Source organism: Maylandia zebra, linkage group LG22, assembly GCF_041146795.1.
Source record: "Maylandia zebra isolate NMK-2024a linkage group LG22, Mzebra_GT3a, whole genome shotgun sequence".
NCBI lineage: Eukaryota > Metazoa > Chordata > Actinopteri > Cichliformes > Cichlidae > Maylandia > Maylandia zebra.
The window spans coordinates 4,293,585-4,314,298 of NC_135187.1; the positions used below are offsets into that span (position 1 = coordinate 4,293,585).

A 20,714-nucleotide genomic window follows, 5' to 3' on the forward strand; every position below is an offset into this window, starting at 1 on the left:
CCACATCTCGAGTGATTCATGTCAGGAGGACATGTTCTACGTGTGAAGGGATTTGTACTTGCACAGCTTGTTGCCTGTGTAAAATACAGCCGAGTGAAGCTGTACAGTGAAGCTACAGCAGCACTTTTATTTCATAGTCAGAGGAATTTGCAGTCTTTCAGATTTAAATGTATAAATATGATTTATGCTTTATAATGTTATGAGTTTCATATAGTGAGGAAACACTGAATAACCTGTAATGATCAAATGTATAAAGTTGAAAGTTCAGTTGCTTTAAGGTCCAGCTGCCTTGTTAGAAATATACTAATATAAATTCACAAGAGCTGGAGAAATATCTTTGGGAATGAACTGGTGAACGCGTGAACTGGTGAATCTGGAGACTACTCGTTGTAAGCGAGTGGAGAGTTGAGGATATTCAGCAGGGGCTCAGAATAGAGCTGCTGCTCCTTCACATCCACAAACGGCTCAGGATGAGTTTCTGGGGCAGACCTGGGACATGCTACGAATGCCTTGGTGTCTACCCAGAAGAGTTGGTGGAGGTGGTGGGGATGGTGGAGGTCAGTGCTGTGGAAAAAGTGTGGATGAATGGAATTCACACGATTAATGGTTTTCTACCACCACTGCTCTCTTACCCTGTTCGCAGCACCTGTGTTGACTTTAATCGTTATATATTTACAGCGTGTTCTTCATATGGCTTTTTCAGCTGTTTGTCTGACAATGGCTCTGACTAAAGTTGTCACCCTGGAGAGGTCATCTTGCACTGAGGAAGCCAAATGACATGTCAAAGCCACCATTTATGTGAGCATGCACAGAATGTGAAGCGTAGAGCCCGGACCAGATAAGGAAGGTTGGCCATTTCTACTGTGACTCTATTATCTCTCACAGGGGTTTTAGGATTTAGGTTTAAGCTAATGCAGAGAAAGTCTAACTGTGCTGAACTTGCTTTCTAGCGTGATGATGACACTGGACCACAGATTAATAATAAAGAAAAACACAAAGTTCCTTTAAAAGCACAGGAAGACTGAATAAAGCTGTGCTGAAAAGCACAAAATTAAAGACAGACCAACTGTAAAAAATGCAGTGTGGCTTTCAAAACTACCTGATTTGAATTAACCATGACTTATAACATTGTTTGGGGAATAACCCATAGAAATAGAGTGTAGTTACAGGCTCTGACAAAAGAATAAAGTATTAATATGTTAATGTTAGATCATATTGACGACCTGTAGTGAGAGCTCACTGTGTACTTGCAGATGTAGGTGGAGAGTGGTAGTGGTAGTAAGAACAAAAGTGTGAAAGTTAAGTGAGTCTAGGAAAAAAAAAGTGAGGACAAACTGTAACAGTTCTTGTGTCTGCATTGTATTCTGGTCTATTTTCTGAACCTGCATGTGGGTGTAGAGAAGCTTTCTGTGCTTCTTTGGTGGATTTCTCCGGGTATGATTTTGAGCGATGCTGCTTAATGTTAGCTCAAAAGGCAGATCTTTCTTTCTGTTGCATTCTCAGAGGCTCCTTTAACCCAGTGATGAACACTTTTTAATAAGCATCACCACTAATATTGTAACCAGCTCGGTTTTGCATCAGGCGATCTCTGTGCACTGATATCGGCATATGAACATACATAATAATGTAGGCAAGGGACAAGACTGTTGATGCCAGAGGCCAGGTGCTTTTTAGAAGAAATCCCATGGCCAAAATATAATTCCAAAAACAGGTCACAGTCTGAACACCATTAAAATTCCAGTTGTTTCTTTAAATTAATTTACCGGTATCTGCATTGTTAAACTGCTGCACAGAAGAAAAATCTTGGCCTGTATAGCGAGCGGCTGCACCAGAATTATGAAAACACTGACCTTTGTCTCCATCAGAAGATAGATGATGGGTTCCAAGGCTGTAAAACAGCCGAGGCTATAATAAAGATGTTTTTTCTCTTCCTAAGCTCAATATAAAAGCTACAACAAAGTATTTGATCCCACCGTTTCTGATCCCTAATACCTGACACGCTGTATTAAGGGGCTAAATCTTTTTATATAAATGTTTTAAATGTTAGAATTGTATCTGTTTATCAAATGTTCAACAATTACATTACAGATGTTTACATAAATAAGTGTATAATGTAATCCAACGTGAAAAGACCACCCAAAATCAGTGAGAATAAGCTCTGTAGGGGAAAAAAACATTTATTTATTTATTTTCAGCAAGCTTACACATTATCAATAATCACTCATTTTTATGGTAGTTTCATTTGAATGCGGGGAGACAGAATATCAAGCAAAAATTGAGAAACAAATAGAAACACAGTACATAAACGTTGGAAATCGATTTGCATGTAATTGAGTGAAACAAGTATTTTATCCAAAAGTAAGCATCCCTCTGGCCATCACCAGTAGGGGGTAGGTGAAGTGTCTTGCCCAAGGACACAACGACCAAGACAGACAGAGCTGGGGATCAAACCAGCAACCTTCCGGTTACAAGATGAGCTTCCCAACCCCCTGAACTACAACATTGGCAAAATGTTGGTCAGTACAGCAGTAAGGTGTTTCTTGTAGCTGGTCATCAGGTTTGGGCACGTCTCAGACTTTGACCCGCTCCTTTTGATAGAAACTCTCTAAATCCTTTACGTTTCTTGGCTGTCACTTAAAAAACTTGAAGCTTCAGCCCCCACCACAGTTTTTCTGTTGGACTGAATTCTGGAGACTGAATATACCAGTCTATGATGTCATGTAGTCACTTGTCTGTAAATGTACTCTGTAGGACAAAATCAATCATTAAACATGAAAAAAGCTTGTCTTAAGGCATCATTCCATTAAACAAAACAAAATCATTTATGTGAAATCCAATAATTGATTTTTATTTTTAGACAAAATATTTCTTTCTAGTTTCTCATGTTTTCTGCTTTTCCTAGTTTCAGATTTGTGGACGAGCGTTGAGTCCATTTTTAGAAATAATATAACCTAAAGTTTTAAAAATCAGCTCATAACATAGAACTCATTACCTAACTTTGTCACCTTCAGTGTACTTTGGTGAGCAGCTTCTTTATCCCAGAATTCCTGTGAAAATGTTGGAGAAATTAACATATCATTCTTTTTTATGTTGATTCATGTTTACAGCTCTGTTTAAAACTGTGATGTCGTCCACGAGTCATGTTGAGATCACACCAGTAAGGTTGACAGCTTACCTGCAGGTCTGGACTGTTCCTCAGCCTATAAGCATGTTTCATAAGCCTGTTTCAAGCTGACCCACTCGCAGTCAGGCAATCTAAATCCAGGTCTTTTTCCCTGCCCTGACTCCTGTTATTCTGGTTATGGCATCACAGACACAGAGACAGCCAACAACTGCTTAAATGTTATTATTGTAACCTTCAGATTAGGTCATATATGATTTGTTCCAACTATAGAAACAAGCAAACAAATACACAACAATAAATAAATAAATAAATAATAACCCAAACATATAGTTAAAATTCTCATTGTTATAAAACATTAAACAATTTTGCTCTAATAACAAATGACACTGACTTGAATCAGTCAAGTTCTAGGCTTTTCATGAAGATACTTAAATATATTATATATAAGTATCTGTTAAATCTGATTTATTTATTTGTTTTCTTTATTTGTGTAAGTTGATATATTTTTCAGATGCAACATAATAATCACAACAATGACAAAAACAGAAACAAACCTGTTAAAATATGCCTAAACATGTCATGTTTGAAAGTGTAAGTAATCGTCTAAGTTTATAATACCCAAATGTTATTAACTTCAACCACAACAAACTGACTCTTAATTACCATCTTAACAGGCTTTAAATGGTGCAAATCTTTTAAGTCAGGGTCTAGAAAGCCTCTTTCAATGCAAAACTGCACCTTGGCTCATTTCCTCACCGCTGCAGGTTTAAATCCTGTGATTCAACCTAAAGATTTTCAATTACATTTCAATTTTTAATCTTAATGGTTCCATCTTTTACCATTTTTCAGTAAATTGCAATATTGTAGAATCACTTGTTTTTATCTCCATATCTGACATCAAGTCTAAATCATCCCCAACTTCTGCTTTTTTTTTCTTTTTTCTTGTTCTGAGGTAAAAGAAGAGATCCCAGTGACAGAAACTGAAGACAAAACTGGTCATTACTTTCTCACACAGGGCCAGGCAGGTTTGGATAGCCCTCTTCCATCAGTAAATCAGAATCAGAATACTTTATTAATCCCTAAGGAAATTATGTGGGTTACAGTTGCTCCAAGACAGTAACAGTAACAGACTAAACAATACAATATGTTACAGAGTTTACAAACTTAAGAAATAACACTAATATATACAAATCACTCAATTAGAAATATCAAGGATTAACAGAGGTGATTATAAATAAATATCATGTTTATAAATTGCTTTTAGTACTTACTTGAGTTATCTTTGTATATTAAAAATTATTCAATCATCTAAAACCTGTAAATGTGAAATATATGCAACAAAAAAAAGGAAGTGAACTAATACTTTTTAAGATAAGCTTATGATAAAAGATATGGAAGGCGGACACAATTAGAACCGGTAAGGAGACAGTTGCTTCTCCTGTTGAGACACAGTATTTACATCAGACCCATAAATATCCCAATGAGTAGTGCAGCTGCACACATACAATATCGACTTGACAACACAAACAATTAGGGTGGGTCAACCCCAGTTTGGAACCAGGTTGCTGTTAAAGGAACTGCAGTTTTTGGCATACTCAGAACTCCTGACTACAACCACAACCACCACTGAAGAGCTTTAAAGGGGAATCCACAGACGATTGCTCTGTTGCTGATAGTTAGTTGCTAGTGAATGTTGAATGTTCTGGTTGTCTAGGAAACCCTTTAGTTTATTTAGTGGCCATTATAAATCAGTAAACAGTATCCTGCACAATCACTGATAGTTCAATCACTTCTGGAGGTTGATAAAAGTTTGACTTAGGAGCTCCCTATCAGCACGTTTTCTGCCTGCTGAGGCAGTTGCCAGTTTTCATCGACTTTCTATATAGATGCCCCTTAATGGAGCAGATAGTGTTAATATTATTATTAATATTATTGATACTGCAATTACTGTGCACGAATTACCGCAATTACAGTCCATATACGACATAAGTTTGAGGTAAATTGATTTATTTCGCTCTCTTTCTCTTGATATTGTAATCTGCATCCACTGACAAATGCCACTACGTACATTCACTAGTTTTAACTAAGATAGCTCTTTTCTGTAAGCACATGCAAATCACCCTTGGAGATGATAAATTCTCTGAGTAGGACTGTGTAGGATCACAAATAATTAAACTAGCTGAGTGCCTATCTTGAAAAATTACACTATTTTTTCATGCCAACTGTCTTTTCTCGCTCTCTTTCTACTGCTGTTGAGTGACGGATGTCAGAATATTATTTTACTCCCAAATGCATTCATGCCAGAATGAAACAAAGCTCTTCATGTGGTAAAAGCATTTCAGTCAGTGTAGGACTGACAGACACATAATAGTTTTCAGAATGAGATAAGTACGTATTAAACGCAACCACACAGGAATGAAACTATGAATAAATTTGAATATTTCTGTGCAAAGTGTGGATTAGAAAACTTTGCAATCTGATAAAACATTTGATTGACAGTTCGAGAGCTTGCAGTGCCATTTCCGAACAAATGGCCTAACGTAACCCCTAAAACATCAGCTTTTAGATAGGTGAGAGGAAGATATGTGAGGGAATAAATCTGTATTAAGCTATGAGATAGCAGACTTTAACTTTTAACCAAAAGTGACCATATTGGTTAGAAAGCTGAATCATAGACACAGACAGCGAGAGGTTGTGTTCAAACTTTTTTTGCTAGCCCCCCCTTTGTTTTACAAGAAAATCCCCCCCCTCCCTGCACAAACACATCCTACAACCACACACACACCCATATTTTTTTTTTGAAATTACATTGCAGTTTATTCCACACCTCAAACCTTTTGTAAACAAATAAACAAATAAAAGTAAATTAGTAAAAGTAAAAGTTTTTTTTTACTGTGTAAGAATATTCAACACTGCTATTAATACATTGAAAAAAAGTGTTTGTGAACTAAACATCAAGAATGTGGGATACTGTTTGTCTGTGATTTGGAGAGCCCAGCACTGCTCCCGATGCAGGGGAAACAAATTCTGTCAGGGTTACCTACCTTGGCACTTGAAGATATGCTTCACCATATTTTCTAGTCTTTGGCCTGGAAGGAAGTTGGTTTGGAAGCATATTTGTCGATGCTTCATCTTCTGCTTTGCGTTTGTGTGGGAGCCCCGTCAAAGACCTGTCCATTATGCTAGCAGTGTCCAAGCATTCTTTTTGTTTTTATTCATACCCCGGCCCCCACAATGGCTCTGCGCCCCACTTTGGGAACCACTGGATTAGGTGGAGCTGAGGTTTAGCAGGCAGCTACTGGCTATAGTTGCACATAGCTAGAGTCTAACTTTAAGTCTTATTGCATAAGCGAAATTGTGACTAAGTGTATTAAGGCTGTGCATAAATGTAAACTGATTTGAAATGACTTAATTATATTAATTATATTAAACATACATACACTTTAAGGTAGGTGCACTACAATAAAATCAAGTTTACAGGACCAAATAAATAATTACAGTTAAATATAATTATACTTTACTCTTCTGGTAATTTAGCTGAAAAAACAAAACAAAACAATATTTAGCTGTACTTTTGAGGTGTGAGCCATATTATGGAGTATGTAGTGGTTTAATTTAGGGGTACAGGTGGCTGTAGCTCAGGAAGTAGAGCAGGCCACCTACTAATTGGAAGGTTGGTAGTTCGATCCCTGGCTCCTCCAGCCTGCATGTCAAGTATCCTTGGGCAAGATACTAACCCCAAGTTGCTCTCTGATGCATCCATTGGAGTATGAATGTGTAAATGTAGTTAGACAGCGATAAGTATAGAGAAAGTGCTTGTGAGATTGGGTGTGCATGTGGTATAGAGCGTTTTGAGTACTCCAGGAGAGTAGAAAAGTTCTATATAAGAATCAGTCCATTTACCATTAATTTCTAAATATTTAACAGGAATACAGGCACATTATGTAAATGAGTAAGCAATTTGAAGTATTTCAGGAGGAAACTTAGTTTTCCAGCCCGAACTTCTACTTTAGCAGGATACAATGTCCTGCTGCAGGAAACAGCTTCCAGTGCCATTTCTACTGTGGAGTGTTTGCTTAGTCGTTTGGTTTCGGTGTGCTGTATGTGTCAAATTAACATCCACATGAATTCGCTGTAAGTGAGATCATCACTTAAGTTCTCACTACTTTGAATAATGTGGCTGACTGGTGTGTGTTTATGTTTAAGTGACAAAAACATTTAGCAGCTGTAGGAATTGTGACAAGATAAAAAAGAAGCTGTCAGATGACATTTGCAGTACCATCAAGTTGAGAAGGCTGGGAGACAGTAAACTGTTTCCCTTAAATAAGGATCACTCAGTAGAGTGGACCAAATGTGTATTGTGGCAATCATGGGGTCCTTAATAATAATAACAATACTAGTAATAATAACTCAGACTTATAGCACTTTTCAAGGAATCCAGGGTTGCTGTGCATGCTGTGCAACAAGGCCTTAGTGCATAGATGACATTTCACGTGCTCTTTGAAAATGCTCAGATATGATGTTGGAGATTAGAGGGGAGTCTGTCCCAGACAATAGGCTCAGCAGCACTAAGGGCTCTGTCTCTACTGGACCACATTCTGGTCTAGGGAGTTAAAAAGTAGGTACTTGTGGGAAAGGGAGCATCCAGGACATAGGGAAGGAAAAGCTCCAATAAGAATTACTGGCCAAATCCTTTTTTTATCCCAAGGCTTTGAAATGCTCGTATGCAGCATAAAGAGATGAAACAAAGAACGCGGTAAGAATGTGCGACATCTTTAAAACTCTGCTCAGCGTATCTTTAGAAAGGTCAGTGTCTGAATGCCATGACCAATGAAAGAGCTTCCTTTTGTTTGAGTATAGTTCTGCCATAATAACTGGAAAACATCATCAAGTAAGAGGAAGAGTGCGTTAAAATCATGATTTGCACTGTGACATGCAGGTCACCAATGACGCATGGATGATTATGTCTAATTGTCATTTGGACAATAACAACTGAAAGTGAAAGAGAGCTGATGATGGAGACAGTGCACAGATAAACCACAAGGTCACAGAGAAACTGAAGAACAAAGAAAATAGGATGTGTATAGTACTTAGTTTTGCCTGCCTTCATTTGCATTTGGGCTATGAGACTTAAAGGGAGAGGAAGATTATGGAGAAGGTTGGTCTTGATTAGATCCATCATGTTCATTTGTTTCTTCAAAATAAGAATTTTCATATCTTCATATCTTTGCCCATTTCTTTGTTGAGGCAGTGGCTGTTAAAAGAACACACAAACACAGAAGCCTGAGAATCCAGATTCAGTAGAGCAGCCATCAGACACAACACTTCCTTCACTGTGGAAATATGCAGATTGGCTACATATACAGGAATCCCGTTCAAATATCTCAATGCCAGTGAGATATTTTGGCCAAGACTTAATTTAGTACTGCGTTCCTGGAGCCAGCGTTGTAGATACAGTTGAGCTGATTCCAAACTCTCTCATTACTTTAAATGTAACTGTCTATATCAGTTACATTGCCCTAAACAAACGTGGAGGACAATGACTAACGCCAGTACCAAATGTTTCTTCTCTGTCTTAAAAAGATATGTCACTGTGGATCACATGAAGACTCATGTGAAGAACGACAAGAAAGCTCGATTGGCGAACACAAAATATTTTTAGTGACGTTACAAGTGAAAGAACAGCAACTAAAAGCACAGCGGGGAAGATCCAGGATGCGTCCAACAAAAAGGCAAACAGAAGAAGAAACTAACAAGAATCAAAACCTACACTCAAACTTTTCAGAGTCACAAAGGGGTAAGCAAGGAGAAGTTAACAAACCAACTGACAAAGGAGACACAAGACTAAATATAAACACATGGGGATCTCATAGGGAGGAACTGACAATCACAGGAGCGTGAGACAGAATAAAGTCAGCAAAGCGACTAGATGCAAAAAGAAAGTGATTACCAAAATAAAAGAAACAAACAATGAGAGACACAGCAGGAGACAAAAGAAAATTCAAATAACAGCAGAGACACAAAGAAGGAAGAGAACTAAGGATATGTTAGGCTTTTAAGTGTCTGTGGCTGCAGTTCAGTTTCCCTGCTGCATGATTGAAAGTCAGTTGAGCTTTCGCTGTTTGAATGACAGCCTCAAGTTTGACTAGAATATGTTGATAATCGACTGTAAGGTGTGCCGGTTCTGTGACAGCAAAACAAGCCCAAATCATCTGTCACAGTCTGGCAGAGAAGCTGACTGCGTGGGAGTGAGAAGGTGGACCCAAGTGCAGGAAGGTGAAGAGACAAAACTTGGTGAAACAAAAACCAAGCCATTTATTAAGGCTGTCAAAAATAATACAAACAAAGGGCAGGGGCGAAAACTCAACCTAAACTGGGTAAACTACAGCTAACCATGGAACATGAACATAGAAATCTGACATGGAGACCTGGCATGAATTAAAAACCCTGGAAACAATGCAAGGATAGGAAAAAGTCAAGATAACAGAAGATCAGCCAACAAATGACTGAAAAAACACAGGAGGTGATCAGGGGAAGTGGAAACACAGCTGATTAGAATGAACATAATGACGCCACAGGGGAAGTGGAACTAAACACAATGAACATGGGACACCAGACCTCTTCAAAATAAAACAGGAAACATAAGACAGGCAAACATGAAACATATGAAGGGCGAGGGAGACTTAAACACAGAGGTTGAAGACACAAGCAGAATCTAATAAACAATTAACTATAACAAGTCAACATAGGAAAAATAGTAATGAACTTAGATAAGCTAATGAACTTAAACATAAACCAAACATCAAAATATATTAAAACTCAAGACGCAGGGTTAAATGACCCAGGAACCAGTAAATGAACCAGAATAACAGTGTTCGAGATACTCGATTAGTAAACATGAACTTGGACAGGCTCACCCTCAGTGGTTCACGCACCCTGATGTATCCTCTTCTCCCATCGTGTTGGTGTAATCTCATTAGACCTCACTGCAGTACACAAGTTCACGCTTCAGGGTCCTAACTCTCTGCATGCCTTAAGGATCAGAGCAGCTTAGTTTCACACCCTTCACCCTTCTCTCCCTATATACCTCTCTGCCAGGTACTGCCACCTTTTGGTTGAGGTCACTACTGCACACGGGACATATACGCATGCAGGTTTCCTTTAATAATACATGACTACATTTATTTCATCAAGTACTGTTATTTAAAACTAATATTATGCTAATAAGCTGGTAGCACTGCACCAGAAGGTCACGGAAACATATCTCATGATTGGCTGGGTGAACTGGGAGAAGAAAATGAATAAGTAATATCTCCTTTCCCTTAATGCTGAGTATCCACTGTCCTTGAACAAAGCTCTGAGTCTTCTGTCATTCCAGCTGAACTCTCTAAAGTTTGCTGTGCAGTCACCTTTTCCAATTTAAAGAAATGGTAGAATAAAAAAGTCAAGTGAGGAAACAAAGCAGTATTATTTAGTGAGTTCTCTAACCTTCTATTCGTATTCATTTTGATTGTGTTGTTTTGATGCGAGATTGTAATATTTAATATTCATTTAGATTATGCAAAAAACTGATTTGTTAATGAATTGTTACATATTTTGGAGAATATTTTGGAGAATTGTTACATATTTTGGAGAGCATGTGACATATTCTGGATATGTCACATGCTCTCAACATGTGACATATCCAGAGCATAACAAGGGTCATATATTGGATCTAGTTGTCTGTAAAGGTTTAAATGTATTAGATGTTGTGCTCAGTGACACAGCTTTTTCAGATCATTATTGTGTCACCTTTACCAGTAGTCTGTATTACTACTGGTAAAGGTGAATTTAAAATAATTTAAAAAATGCTGTATCAATGATGATACCTGTCCACAGCTTATTTAGGCTTACACACCACCATCATCTTTGCTTTTGGATTCTCTTGATGACCTTGGTTAAATGGCTTTAACCTTCATGCTTTGACTGTTATGGATGCTATTACTCCGATTAAGACCATAATTATCTGTAGAGGGAAAGCTCACCTTGGAGGAATGATTTAATGGTTAGAACTCAGAAAAGGGAGTGCAGACACGGTGAATATATTGCAGATTCATTACAATAATTATGAACAAAGTCTTCAGATATATAATCAAAAGTTGAAATGAGCAAGAAAGACCTTTTTTTTCAAAGATCATCGATAACAATATTAACAACGTCCGTGCTGGTGTCTCAATTTCTGGCGATATAGTAATAACACCTGTGCCCCTTTATTTTATTAACAATTTAAGAAATTTAAAACATTTAGACTTTGTATCTTTGACACAAATAGTTCAACAGTCCACAATTTGCTCTTTAGATATATTGTCCACCAGTTAAAAAACAAAACAAAACCTTTTTAATTGTGTAGCTAACTATCTGCAGAACTATTGCAGATAGTTAATATATTTCTTCAATCAGGGCCCTGAAAACTGCAGTAATTGAACCTATTTTATTTATTTATTTATTTTTAAAAAAATCCTAATTGGATGCCTCAGTAATTAGTAATTATTGGCCCATATCTAATTTAACATTTTTGGCATAGCTATTTAGGAACTTTGTTTTCAAGCACATTCTTTTTATTCTCACTCAGAACAATCTTCTCAGTGCTTTTCAATCTGGATTTTGACCATATCACAGCACTGAGACCGCTCTTATCAAAGTCTTAAATGATATTCAGCTCAATAGTGATGCAGCAAAAGTTACAGTCTTAGTATTGCTTGACCTCACTGCTGCATTGGATATGGCTGATCACAACACACTGTTTGATAGGTTAGAGAAATGGGTGGGACTCTCAGGAACTGTGCTTAATTGGTTTAAATCTTATGTGACACATTTGAATTATTTTTGTATCATTCTATAATTCTGACCGAATAAAGGTTATGTGTGGCGTCCCTCAGGGTTCTGTTCTGGGACCTGTAACAGTTACAATTGTGTGGTGTCCCTTTAAGACAACCCAAGCTAATGTTTAGTGATGTCACAAGTCACTGCCCTCTGTAGAGTGTGGGAGAAACCTGCATGCACATGGACGCATGGACTGAGATGGACCTCATATCTTTACCTCTCTAACTCAAAGTAATCAAAAAACTCAGCCTATTACTGCTTTAAAAATATTGCAAAAATTAAGGGTCTTGTGGCCAAGAAAGACACTGAAAAGCTTAATCATGCACTTATTTTCAGTAGTCCAGATTATTGTAATGTATTTTACTGGTCTTACTAAAAACAAATCAATTTATTAGCTGCAGCTTATTCAAAATGCTGCTGCTGGGTCCTGACCAGCACCAGGAAAATGGATCATATTACACCGATTTTGAAATCGTTGCATTGATTGCATGTATGTAAAAGGATTGATTTTAAAATTCTGCTAATGGTTTATAAAGCATTCAGTGGTCTTGGGCCTAAATATATTACTGACCTACTTGAGAGCTACAGTGGGGCAAAAAAGTATTTAGTCAGCCACCGATTGTGCAAGTTCCCCCACTTAAAATGATGACAGAGGTCAGTAATTTGCACCAGAGGTACACTTCAACTGTGAGAGACAGAATGTGAAAAAAAAAATCCATGAATCCACATGGTAGGATTTGTAAAGAATTTATTCATAAATCAGGGTGGAAAATAAGTATTTGGTCAATAACAAAAATACAACTCAATACTTTGTAACATAACCTTTGTTGGCAATAACAGAGGTCAAACGTTTACTATAGGTCTTTACCAGGTTTGCACACACAGTAGCTGGTATTTTGGCCCATTACTCCATGCAGATCTTCTCGAGAGCAGTGATGTTTTGGGGCTGTCGCCGAGCAACACGGACTTTCAACTCCCGCCACAGATTTTCTATGGGGTTGAGGTCTGGAGACTGGCTAGGCCACTCCAGGACTTTCAAATGCTTCTTACGGAGCCACTCCTTTGTTGCCCGGGCGGTGTGTTTTGGATCATTGTCATGTTGGAAGACCCAGCCTCGTTTCATCTTCAAAGTTCTCACTGATGGAAGGAGGTTTTGGCTCAAAATCTCACGATACATGGCCCCATTCATTCTGTCCTTAACACGGATCAGTCGTCCTGTCCCCTTGGCAGAAAAACAGCCCCATAGCATGATGTTTCCACCCCCATGCTTCACAGTAGGTATGGTGTTCTTGGGATGCAACTCAGTATTCTTCTTCCTCCAAACACGACGAGTTGAGTTTATACCAAAAAGTTCTACTTTGGTTTCATCTGACCACATGACATTCTCCCAATCCTCTGCTGTATCATCCATGTGCTCTCTGGCAAACTTCAGACGGGCCTGGACATGCACTGGCTTCAGCAGCGGAACACGTCTGGCACTGCGGGATTTGATTCCCTGCCGTTGTAGTGTGTTACTGATGGTGACCTTTGTTACTTTGGTCCCAGCTCTCTGCAGGTCATTCACCAGGTCCCCCCGTGTGGTTCTGGGATCTTTGCTCACCGTTCTCATGATCATTTTGACCCCACGGGATGAGATCTTGCGTGGAGCCCCAGATCGAGGGAGATTATCAGTGGTCTTGTATGTCTTCCATTTTCTGATGATTGCTCCCACAGTTGATTTTTTCACACCAAGCTGCTTGCCTATTGTAGATTCATTCTTCCCAGTCTGGTGCAGGTCTACAATACTTTTCCTGGTGTCCTTCGAAAGCTCTTTGGTCTTGGCCATGGCGGAGTTTGGAGTCTGACTGTTTGAGGCTGTGGACAGGTGTCTTTTATACAGATGAGTTCAAACAGGTGCCATTCATACAGGTAACGAGTGGGGGACAGAAAAGCTTCTTACAGAAGATGTTACAGGTCTGTGAGAGCCAGAGATTTTCCTTGTTTGAGGTGACCAAATACTTATTTTCCACCCTGATTTACGAATAAATTCTTTACAAATCCTACCATGTGAATTCATGGATTTTTTTTTCACATTCTGTCTCTCACAGTTGAAGTGTACCTCTGGTGCAAATTACTGACCTCTGTCATCATTTTAAGTGGGGGAACTTGCACAATCGGTGGCTGACTAAATACTTTTTTGCCCCACTGTATAAGGCATCTAGGCCACTTAGGTCCTCAGGAACAGGTATACTTAATATTCCTTGGGCTAGAACCAAACAAAGTGAGGCAGCATTTAGTGTTTTCATGTGTCTCAGTTGTTGAATAAACTCCCCTCACACCTGCGGTGTGTAAAATTTATTAGTTATTTTAAATCGGGCTGAAAAATGTTTTTCTTTTTCATAGCTTTTACATGAAAAATAAATTTTATTGTAAGTATTATATTTTCTATTTTTGTCTTCGTAAACCACATTGAACAGCTTTTGTATGAAATGTGAAATATAAATAAATTTGACTTTGACTTTAGTGAGCTACCTAAAAAAATATCTGTTCCCTTTTGTTGTCGTCCTAACTTTTTCTTCTATACCCTATAGATAGATAGATAAATAGATAGATTCAACCATTGAATCTACAGTGTGCATTCAATGTTTATTTGTAACGTCTTCAGTTAGAAAAACAAATTTCAAGTGAAACATGATTTTTACCTTTCTATTTCTAGTGGCTAAAACCTGATCAGTTCATAACTCTGAGCCTCCATCAGCCACCTTTGGATGCTTTGCATTTTAATTTGGCTGCTCTGCCTAAGCAGTGAGGTGAACTGTCTGGACATGTCATGTCTTCTGTTTATCTTTCTATGATTCTTCTTTTTCTTCCAAGTTCCTTACCTCTTTTACTTGATCTTCTCTTTTTCTCCCTCACACTCAGTCATCCATCTTTGTCAGCCTCTGTGTCTAACCTTCTTGCTTGTTCACACACAGTTTATCACAATGCCAGGCACATCTGACTGCAGTATTCTCTCCCTCTGGCAGCTGGAGGACCAGCCATTCACTGACCCTCTGATTAGACAGTTGGAAAACAAACTGCTTGTACCACTGCGACACAGTGAGCTAGAGCCCACAAACATGTATTTGTTACAACATCAACATCACCTTAGTTTTAGAGACTGCTTTGTTTGTGGAGATGCCTTCTTACTGGATTGTTTTTTGGAGGGAGGGTTTGTTTGACCACTGTTTCTGTGAGTCCTACTTAGAGCCCATGTAAGTGAAATGTGAATAATAACAATCAATTTGATTGTTTGATTTGATGACTGTCAGGAGCAATAATGCTTTAGTCAAGCTTTTCAATTTCTTGCACAACTATGCTAATACTCACACCAACACCAAATAAAGCATATGAATCCAATAGCAGTAAGACAATGTTTCATATGGAAAGGAAACATGTCCAGAAACCAGACAAAGTCACTGAGCACACGGTCGGTTGGGGCCATCTTTCTGATGTATTCGTGGATGTTTGTTGTTCCATCCTGGACTGTGGTGCTGAGACTCACTAGTCCCTGGCCTCCTTCCATCCTCTTAGCATACAGCCTCAGGGTGCTGGACTTGGGGTGAAACCACCATGCATGGTCAGGAGCTTCCTTGTTTTGATGTTAGTGGCTTCTATCGCCTCCTTTGGCCAACTTATTATCCCAGCAGGGTACCTGATCACGGGCAGGGATAGCCTGGATCTTGATCTTATCGTTCAGCTGACTCTTCAGGATTTGCCTGACCCTCTCCAAGTACTTGGTGGTTGCAGCTTTCCTAGCGGCCTCTTCATGGTTCCCATTTGCTGTGGGATCTCCAGGTACTTGTAGCTTTCCTCAGTGTCTCAAAGTTGCATTCTGGTAGTTCGATCCTCTCAGTTCTGACTACCTACCCTCTCTTCATTACAATCCGACTACACTTCTACAATCTGAACGACATTCCATGTCCCTGCTGTAGATCCTGGTGGTGTGGATCAGTGAATCAGTGTCTCATTTACTTTTGGCATACAGCTTGATGTCACGGAGGCGGCTGACAACTGCTCCGTTCCGTAGTCAGTATTTGTAGCCAGTCTTGTTGATGATCTCACTGAGGGGGTTCAGGCCTATGCAGAACAACAGTGGGGACAGCTCATCTCCTTGGTAGATCCCATACTTGATCGTGACTTGTGCTATGGGCTTGAAGTTGGCCTCTAGTATTGTTCAGCACATCCCCATTGAGTTCCTGATGAAGGCTCTTAGGGTCCTGTTGATCTTATATAGTTCTAGGCATTCCAGGATCCAGGTGTGGGTCCAGGATCGAGTCGTAGGCCTTCTTGTAATCAATCCAGGCAGTGCACAGGTTGGGGAGCCGGGTCTTGCAGTCTTGGGTGACTGCTCTGTCTACCAGTAGTTGTTGCTTTGCTCCTCTGGTATTCTTGCCAATTCCTTTCTGAGAGGACGAACCATCATGGAAGGACCCCTGCACAGTATGTACCACCGGCAAATAGAGAAAGTGGTTTGCATCCGGAAATCCTACCAGTGGCTGGACAAAGCTGTACCGAAGGACAAAACAGAGGCACTAATCATGTCAGCACAGGAACAAGCACAAGATCCATAGACAAGTATAACTGGATTCAGATTTTTAATGATGTAAACAACAGGTTTATAACATTAATGTATATTTGTTGCATGGTAAACTTAATTGCTTTCTTCTCTGCTCAGTATTTCCATCTAGACGTTCAAGAGAATAAAATGGAATCCAAAGCAATATGCTGCAGACTTTCCATTACTTCCACAGAAATCAGAATGTTTTCTTTGTTTTTCTTTTTTGTTTTAATTCATAAAATGACAATATTAAGTAGTTCTTGGTCTACCAGTGTTTCTGAGTGTCCAAATGTTTGATGGGTTCATTTTAAGTTTCATAATAGTCCTTAAAGACTAACGTACTAAATGCTTTAAATTGGTTATAGCAAACAAACTGGATAAGGTGTCTCATTGCTGCTGTCAGCTGGCAGTAAGCTATCAAGTTTTCACTGTCTGGTGGAATCGGTCTCACCAGTCTAACATCCGATCATGCGAGCCAACCGACAGCTAACCGGCAGTGTTACTTGAGGTGTTGAATCTACAATTCCCTCTTCAATCAGCGGGATCGTAGCTGTGGCCGCAGACATGAACCTCACAGCCAGGGCGGAGCTGACACAAGCCCCCTGCTGCAGCCCTTTCCCCTGGGTTGGATTTAGTGTCATTAACAGGTGGGCAGCAAAAATAGAAAGAGGAGGCACACACACACAGGAACACACACACACATGCAGTGAAGGGGATGGGTCTGAATGTGTGTGCTCATTTTCGCACAAGTACACTTTGAAGCTGAGACAGCCGTCCAACGCAACTGTCCATGTTAGCGTAAACAAACAGATTCACTTACAGAAGCTACAGTGTGACTGAATACCACAGACACACACACATACACACACAAACACGCACACGCGCCATCTCTTTTTCACCTCCTCCTTCAAGCATGAGCACATGTTACCCCATCTACCCCCCCTCAGACGTAATACTGAGCTACTTTGACCTACACTCCCCCTCCCCTCCCCCCTCACCCTTTCACTTTCCCCTCCCTCAATCACTCCCTCTCCCGGCCTCAGCTCGCCCTCCGTCACTCCGAGCAGAACCACACACACAAAAACCAGGTCAGCAACTTGATAATGTCATTGTTGTGATATTTGTGAGATGGCGGCGAGCGCAGTGAAGCAGGCGTGCAGCACGTGTTAAAGAGTGAAAAAGTGAGACTAATGTGTCTAATTTCAGCATGATAATTTCTGGCTGCTGAACTGTGTGAAGGGGGCTGGGCTGGTGGGGGAATAAAGCTGAACTTCAAACGTTGCCTTTACAGAGTGTTTATGGTGTTTGTTGTGTGTGCGTGTTTGTGTGGGTTCCATGTTGGCTTATTTTTGGATTCACTAAGAAAGTGAGTGAACTTGTTAAAGGTTGACGCTGGACTTTCCTGCTCATGCTTCATTGCTGCTTTTCCAGCGTGTTATATTGGATACCTTATAAGGTGAGACCTGATTGGTTTTGATGAGTAAGGATAGCAGACTTTAATTTTTTTTTTTTTTAAACAGGTGCCCAGACACTTTACATAAGAAATATTTGAAATCAGCTACGAGCAGTTAAATATGTCAGTGATGTTTTGCTGTTGTGGTTGTGTTTGCTGTTGCTTTAGATATGGAAGCTCATAGTGACCACTTTGCACCACTGTTTTTTTGACAAATTGCCTGCAGTGTATTGTTATGTCATTTTTACAGTGTTATGTAGGCGTTATTATAGGAGTGCCAGCACAAAGACAAATGATACCACAAAATGCAATAAATGTTTGGTTTTTTTTATAAAGAGTGCTGCTGTCCTTTGCCCTCTCAGGAGCAGAGTTAACTTTAGTTTTACTTAATTAGGGGGAAAAGTTGCAGTTCTGCAACATGAATAAATCAGGCACAAAAGTGCTTTTAAACAAAAATTTAATCTTGTTAGAAAATATCTTAACACCAGAGTAATGTTACCTATTAATGCAAGATAACCATTTGAGAAAAACTATAAACTATTTTTGCATTTTCTTTTCCACTTTAGTGTAAATGTGCAGATAACACGGATGCTATATAAGAAGATATGTTGAATTTAACTGCTAACAGTGTTTGAACATGTTTGTCATTGGATAAATGTGTGTGCTAACCAGAGCTATTTCAAGTATATAATTACTTTTTCTGAGTTGTGGCTTTCTGTTACTAATCTAGGCCACACACTATGTAGAGAGCCCCTAATGTTTACAACCTAATTTGACTATTAGAACAAATTGCTTTGCAGTTAATACATTTGCACTGTCAAATCACTATAAAATTGTTATAACATTTGTAAATGCCAGTGTCATTAATGATGTCCCCAAGACACTCAAAAAGGTTCTGGTTCATAACCTGCTGATCAGCTTTTGCTGTGGAGTTTGCATGCGTCTGTTTAATTAGTGGTACTAAATTGGCCAAAGGTGAAAATACGTATGGTTGGCGCCCTGTCCAGGGTGCTCGATGTCAGTTGGGATAGGCTCAAATCCTTCTGTGCCCTGCGATAAGAGGTTTAAAAAAACTCTACTTACTGTGCAAGACACTTTCACAATCAACAGAGATAAATCACTATAATGAAGTGCATTATTATATGTAAAGGTTTAGAATTTGAAGATGTGCATTAAGTGGAGGATTTTGTCTGTTAATGTGATCATATGTTTATATTCTACTGTGTTGTTGTGGCTTATTATCTCTGTTTCACAAACCTGACTGAAAACGTCTCTAAGCCTGCACTCTGTGACTTGTTATCTTATTCACAAGGTAGATGCTGATATGAAAGTAAAATTGCGTCTTCTCCCCAGGGAACAGCTTTCATTTTTGCTAACAAGACACAGGGTTGCATGTTGTGTCTGTTGTCACCGCATCTGGGTGGAACTCAGCGGGGCAGCCGCGTCATTCCCCCTCCAGAAACAAAGGGTTTAAGACTGAGTTCACTGGCGATGTGTCTGTGTGACTTCGTATCACAGAGTTTCTCAGAATAGGTAATTGGTCGTGTCTTGAACATGATGAGTATCGCTGAGGTACCACAAAGTATCTCAGAATAGATAGCAGGTTAAGATTTCACTATGCTGACTATTTCTCTATGTGCTTGCTGTCAACATCTCAAAATAGATAATTGATTTTGACACCACCATGCTAAGTGCCTTTATATTGGCTTAGTGTCCTTATGAAAAATGGAGAACAGGGCACAGATAATTATTTCTGATTTCTAGTATTTGCGACCTCTCTCCAGTATTGTGTTCTTCCTTTTTTTAAGTGCACTGATGAAAGCACTGAATCCTGGTTATTTAATGCAGTCATTTTTTTGGCTCAAATTACAGTGGACTTTTGTTACAGAACAGCTGCTTCATGTGGGCTCAGATCACACAGGAATAGAACAGAATAGACATTTTTATGGCCCAATTAGAGTCTTGTGAACTGTTCATTTACTTTTAAGATTGAACAAATGACATTCATGAAAGTTTCTATTTTTGGAGAGTTTGACATTATTTACACCTGGGTGATATACGGATAATGAGACTTCATAATGGACTTTTATATTGTTCACTGACATAAATAACCATCTTGCTTGAGCCATGGGTCAGTCACAATGAAATGTCAAAGCTGGATTTAGTTTTATAATACAATACTTTCTCACAAATAAAACAGGTCTTCAAGAAAAAAATATTCAGCTGCATGGGATATTTTTGGTAAATGTTATGTTACCACCCCCCGAATTCTGAGATTAAAGTCAGATTTCTGAGAAAAAAGTCTGAATTCTGAAAAAAAGTTTGAATTCTGAGAAAAAAAGAATTCAGAGAAAAAAGCCTGAATTCTAAGATTAAAGTCAGAATTCTCTGAATTCTGACTTTCTTTTTCAGAATTCTGGAAAAAAACAAACAAACAAACAAAAAAAAAAACGATGCACCCGTTTTTGTTTTTTTTTTTGTTTTTTTCCCCCGGTGGCCCTAATCCTGTTCCATAGTAAACATCTATAAGAAACAGTCAAAAAATCCTATGGAGTTTTTTTGTTACAGACCTGTGTAATATGTCTTTGTATGAGTTGGGACCTCTGATGAAGTTCACAATGGTTTTAGATGTAATCATTTGATTTAAATTGCTGGGTTTTTTATGAATCAAAGAGCCAGATCATGATATTACACAT

General features: G+C 39.0%; 1 protein-coding gene across 5 annotated transcripts in view; it reads left to right on the forward strand.

Annotated features, from left to right (window-relative positions):
* The window catches only part of cacng6a (calcium channel, voltage-dependent, gamma subunit 6a), a 45,051-nt gene that overhangs the window by 11,981 nt on the left and 12,356 nt on the right, over positions 1-20,714 (forward strand). Inside the window, exon 1 of one of the 5 annotated variants that reach the window (XM_004569747.2) lies at positions 17,588-17,653. The exons of 1 other annotated variant lie outside the window; for it this stretch is intronic. The gene's annotated coding sequence lies outside the window, so the exon portion shown is untranslated. 3 more of the 5 variants (XM_076879183.1, XM_004569746.3, XM_004569750.5) reach the window with 3 other exon arrangements.